General features: G+C 39.6%; 1 non-coding gene across 1 annotated transcript; it reads left to right on the top strand.

Moving 5' to 3' along the window:
* Positions 1–5,649: 5,649 nt before the first annotated feature.
* Positions 5,650–5,755, top strand: LOC139878912 (small nucleolar RNA R71). The gene has a single exon (XR_011769774.1). It is a non-coding gene; the product is annotated as a small nucleolar RNA R71 (small nucleolar RNA).
* The last annotated feature ends 245 nt before the right edge of the window (positions 5,756–6,000 follow it).

Below are 6,000 nucleotides of genomic sequence, written 5' to 3' on the forward strand. Positions count from 1 at the left end.
GATGGTAAACTTCGCATCCAAGCTTTTGCGTCTCCTTGAAGTGTGAAAGGGAATGCCCTTAGCTTAAAAACGTCATCGGTGACGTTTTTTGTTTTGTAAATATCACAAAGATCATTAAAGTATTGAATATGTTCGAACGGATTTTCATCTATCAACCCATGAAAGTATGTATCCTTGATCAATGTGAAAAAGTTACCCTCGATCTTCCAATTATCTACTTCAATTGGTGGTTTTGTAATAGCCGGTGCTATCATTGTTGGTTCAACCAATATAGCGTTCCACATTGGCGTGTCGTTTGGATCATTCAATAATTCTTGATTAACCGGAGGACCATTAGGATCCCTCTTCATCGTGAATCAGATTACCATTTGGATCCATCTCTTCTAAACAAAATGGCAAAGCTTCAAAATTCTTTCTTAATACCCTTTCTTCTCTACGATTATAAACCCCGTGCACGTGTCTTTCCGGATCGGAAAATGGTTGTGTGAATTCTTGATCCTTGTGAGACCTTATTTTCATATACCAAAGGTACCTATCCTTCAATCACAACACAAACACAAGCGGTTTTCCAAACAAAAATAATAATATAAATTGCGAAAAGTAACTTCCGTAAGGGTGAACCCCTATGAAAGGATCAGACAATTAAAATTTTAAATCAAATAACCAACTAAGCTAACGACATCCCCGGCAGAGGCGCCAAGAAAGTGTGATGCGTTCATGCGATATAATTCTTTTACCCTCTAAATTTATATTTGATTTAAACACTACAATCAAGCACACACAACTAACGAGCACTTAGAACCTGGTTATTATAGCACTTGAATGTAAGTATTCTTATCAAGTTCGTCCCAAGAGACATGATGTAAGTTGGATATTTGAAACTATCAATTGTCCTATCGTTTGTTTGATTGGGGGGGGGGGGGTGTTCGATTGCTATCAACTAATAACTAAAACTTGCACAATTAAACAAACCTAAATTTATCAATTAAACTAGTGACAAGAAACAAGTAGCGAAGTATTAAGACTTAAAACAAATTAACTAAGACGTGTTCACTTATTTAATCCTCTCTATGCTTGGCTTGCCCCGTTTTGCCTATATTGCTATCTCATTAGTTGTTGAACTATTAAATGTTTAGCATCACTACTAAACCTCAAATCAAATTATAATCCACGAATTCACATAAGCTTTATATCTTAAGATCGAGTTAAGCATGATTTGGTCATTGAGATTGAGCATAGGTTAAAATCACTTAAAACCTCCAACTATCAAAATCACTTAAGATAATTGGCATTACTATGTTGACTAGAGGCTAATTGAAAACCAACCTAGATCAAGAACATAATCACTTGCAATTCCAAAACTAGTTATCTAGATCACCTAAGGTGTTGAAGCACATATTGATTCACTTTTCAAATCACTAAGAGAGCTACACAACATATGTAATCAAAGTCAAGCCTAAAACAAACTCATAGTAATAGATCTTTAGCCAACTCAACAACACATGATCATGTAATTCATTCAAACAATAATAATCAATTGATTTGGGGCAAACACTAGCATTAGAGATTCATAGATAAGCAAACACATGAGATTTAGCCAATCATGGCTAAAATAAAACTAATAATAAGCATAGAAATGTAAATCATCATCATCTTCAAGTTATTACAAGTAATCAATGCTAAGTATGAAAAGTAAAGTGAAGATTACAACCCAAAATGTAAAGAAGATGAAGATATAAGCTAAACAATGATGAATCTTGAGCTAGCTTCCTTGAATCCACCCTTAAACACCAATGGATGATGAAATTAGGGTTTAGTGTGTGAAATTCGGACCTTACGCAGCTGCTCCCAAAGATGCATATGAAAAATGACCTAATCTCGTTCCTTTTATAGTGTTGAAAATTTGGGCTGAAACAGCGTCAGGAGCGCCGCTTTTACTTCAGGAGTGGCGCATTTGGCTTGGTGAGGAGCGGCACTTTTGACTTTGGAACGCCGCTTTTAGCTCTGAACAGGGGTGACGCTTTTGTTGAGGAGCGACACTTTTGGCTGATCAGGAGCGACACTTTTGACATTTAGAACGACGCTTTTGCTCACTGAAGAAAAATGGAGACAACTCGTGCATAATAGCGTCGCTTTTCATTATGGAACGGCGCTTTTGGGCCTTAAGGAGTGGCGCTTTTGGAGCTGTTTCCTGCACTTGTCATTTTCTTAGCCAATTTTGCCCATGATTTGGTTAATTTTACACCAAATCAACTCCTTAGCCCATAATTTACCAATTAGCTCAATAACACACTAAATAGGCTTCGAGATAGTCAAAAATTGAGCAAAGTGAGGTAGATATCACGAAATAAAATATATATAAATGGAGCGATATCACCTCCCGAGAAGCGCTTTTGTTTAAGGTCGTTGGCTTGACCTTAGTGATGCTTAGAAAGCAAACATTCCTCACTGGTGGTTGTAATCTTGGTCTTCTCTAGGGAATGTGAGTCTTGGCGGGTAAATACTGAGAAAGTGTCAGACCAAAAGTGGTAGAAGATCCGGTACTTCTCTTGAACATCTTCTGAAAGATAGGTAGTGTGCAGTCTCGGCTCGTGATAAGTCTTGAAGTCCGATGAGAATATGGTCAATGGTTATGCTGGTTGATCCATGAATGTCAATCATAGAGGCAGTGCTTGTGGTGATTATCTCTCTGATAGGATGCTCATTTCGGAGGTCTTCAAACAGTGTTAGAAATTGTATCTTCAGTAATTCGAAATCTTCAAAATGGTGATCTCCACAGTAAGAGTCTGTAACTTTGCACAGATTAGTCAAAAGGCGAAGCTGAAAAGAAGTGAAAAGCAATCCTGATCCGAACATTAATGTCTCCGTCCTTGAGTATATTACCCGACATCCGGATTTAAATGTAAAACTTGGATCCGTGGATTCGTGGAAAATACGTGCTATCTGTTTCATAACATAGATGGCAATGTTGACTCGGTCTGGTTCACGATGAGAGAACAGATGAGAGAACAGATGATCGTACTTCTTCTGTGACTGCGTCTCGCAACTCTTTGATAATCATATCAGCATGGTGATCAACTGTTACATAAATCACTAGCCTGTCTGGTGTGCTTTCGAAGTTATCTTTTTCTAAGAGAGAAAAAAAGCTGCGAATATCCTCGATCATTTGCAAATCAGAGTGGTAAGTCGGGCATCCGGTGGAAAGATCCATATGCTTACGGATGAGAGTCGGTAGTGCTCGTTGGTTTGCTGAGAAAAGAAGTGCAGATCCTGCTAAGGCGTTGTAAACCTTAGAGTAAATGATCTTCTGATCTCGAAAAAATCTTGTCACAAGGATAGTTTGGACTACTGAATTGTGCTCTCGTTGCCTTTCTTCGTGGTAGATATGATCGTGAAGGGTATTGATAAAGTCTTGAATGCGTTCTTCTAGGATTTCAACATCATTGTTTTCTCTTTGGAGATAGAGGTTGTATTCTTCTCGGATAGCCATGATTCGTTCCGTTAAGCGTAGCATGAAATCAATTGTTGATTTATAGATGGCTTCGAGAATATCTTCAAATTCATCGGTGTCTAAGATATCATGTCGGCGTGTGTAGATATGACCAGAATCCGTTCTGAAGAAGAGTCTGGCTCCCCTTGATCTGGTTCGGTTGGAGACTGTGAGTTATCTAGAATATCTTCATGTTGCTCTTCCTCGTCATCATCGGTATAATAGTCATCTGAAGATTCATTTGATGAACGAGATTCTTCAATATTTTGGTTCTTTACTTCGACACTTGCAGGGTCAATTTCTAGATCTTTAACCTCAACCTTATCAGTCTTCTTCTTGAAACAAATGATTAAACTGTGATCTTCTGTCTCAAGCCTCATTAATTCTTCGTGACATTTTATGCTTAGAGAGGGTATTATCGCAATTTCTTTTACGTCTTCCATTTCCTCTTCCTTTTCAGATTCTTCCTCTTCCTCTTGGGATCCTCTTCTTCCATTTTTGGGTCATCTGCAGACTATGATTCGACACCCATTTCGATATCATTGGCTGGTGGTGAAGACTCATCATCAGAAGTGATCCGTCTGGTGGAAATAGCAAATATCTCTGCCTGTCCAGAAAGATTGGTAGGTCGGTCAGTTTTGAAGGTAATGCTCTCCCCATGTAATCACAAGATCAAGGTTTGATTGTACACACCAATGACAGTCCTAGCCGTATTCATGAAAGGTCTTCCTAACACTACTGGTGTGTGTAGGTCTTCCTTATTGTCCATTACTACGAAATCCATAGGATACAAGAATTTGTCGACTTTCACCAAGACGTTCTCAACTATGCCCTTAGGATATCGAATTGTGTGATCGGCAAGTTGGATTGTCATTTTAGTTGGTGACAAGTCTCCTAACTCTAACCTCTTGAAGAGAGAGTAGGGGATTAGGTTGATACTTGCTCCTAAATCTGCTAGCGCATGAATGGTTCCAGATTGGTATATCGAACATGGGAAAATGAATTGGCCCGTGCCTCCTAGTTTTGGTGGTAGAGAGTTTCTGAGTAATGCCGAGCATTCTTCATTCAGTGGAATTTTGTTAGAATCTAGTATCCTCTCCTTAGTAGAGAGAAGCCTTCAGATGTATCTCTTCTAGTTGGGGACTTTGGACATGGTGTCCAGGAATCTTCCATCGAGTTTGAAGGAATCAAGCTTGGATGGTTCCTCCTGTAGCCTTCCAAGGTAGGGTACACAAACTAGAGTTGAAATGAGCAGCTTTTGTGTATATCTTGACTTGTTTTTGAGCATAGCTGACCTTCTCCGTAGTTCTTCCTCTGGGATTATAGAATCCATTTGTTTAGCTTCCTCTATGTGGGGATTTTGGATAGTATTACTCGGTAACCTCCCTTGTGGCCGGGTTTCAAGGCGTTGTGATAACTGTCCGAGCTGCGTCTCTAGACTTTTGAGCAGAGCTAATTGATTTCTCATTAGTATCTCCGTCTGGTCTTATCTGGATGCAGTTCTCTGATTTAGCTATTGTTGTCCTTGAATGAACTGAGTCAATTGATCGTCAGCTCCGAGAGTGGGGTTGGTTACTTTTGTAATTTGGGTGGTTAGGGAATTTTCTTCAACTGGCGGACCAGTGAGTGGAAGTGGTTGATCATAGGATAATTGAGATTATTGGGCTGGATAAGGTGGGTAGCGATAGCGAAAAGGCTGGTTGCTTCGTTGAAATTGGTTAACCCTAGGTTGTTGATTGAATTCGGGATTTGGTTGAAGAGCTGGGTATTGAACGTAACAGACTGAACCGCCAGGGTTTTCGTACTCAACTTGATATTCTTCAGTGGGTTGCGGGTTGGTACTATTAACACAGGCCTGAGCCTGGTTAACCTGCTGCGGCTGCGTCTTCAATTCTCCGAGTTGTTTAGCGAGAGATTCCATCTTATCCGTGAAGGATTTGATGGGCTCTGTTTGATTGTTAAGTGCAGAGAGTGGGGCAGATGTTAAAGTTGTTTCACCACTGTTCCAGTCATGATGATGCATTATCATGTTCTCGAGCAACTCCCATACTTCGTCTGCAGTTTGGTTTATCAGATTTCTTTGAGCTGTTGCATCGATCGTCATCCTGTGATTTACCGTAAGACCATTGTAGAAGGTACAGATTTGAGCTGACCGTTCTAACTGATGATTAGGGCATTTCTTCAGCAGGGTTTTGAATCGCTCCCATGCAATGTAAAGAGATTCATCATAACTTTGTTTGAAGTTAATGATGTCATTCTTAAGCTTGGTTTGTTTAGAAGGAGGGAAATATTTGGTTAGGAATTTAGTAGCCATCTCCGTCCATGACGTGTTAGAATCTTTCTCCAGTCCTTCGAACCATGTTTGAGCATGATGAGTGAGAGAATAGGGAAACAAGTATAGCCGGACTATATCTTGTCCTATCCCTGGCTGTTTGTAGGAGTTTGAAAGAGATATGAATTTATAAAGGTGAGAATTAGGATCGTCATTCGGTAATCCATGAAATTGACAG

Source organism: Rutidosis leptorrhynchoides, chromosome 11 (genome assembly GCF_046630445.1).
Source record: "Rutidosis leptorrhynchoides isolate AG116_Rl617_1_P2 chromosome 11, CSIRO_AGI_Rlap_v1, whole genome shotgun sequence".
NCBI classification, from domain to species: Eukaryota; Viridiplantae; Streptophyta; class Magnoliopsida; order Asterales; family Asteraceae; genus Rutidosis; species Rutidosis leptorrhynchoides.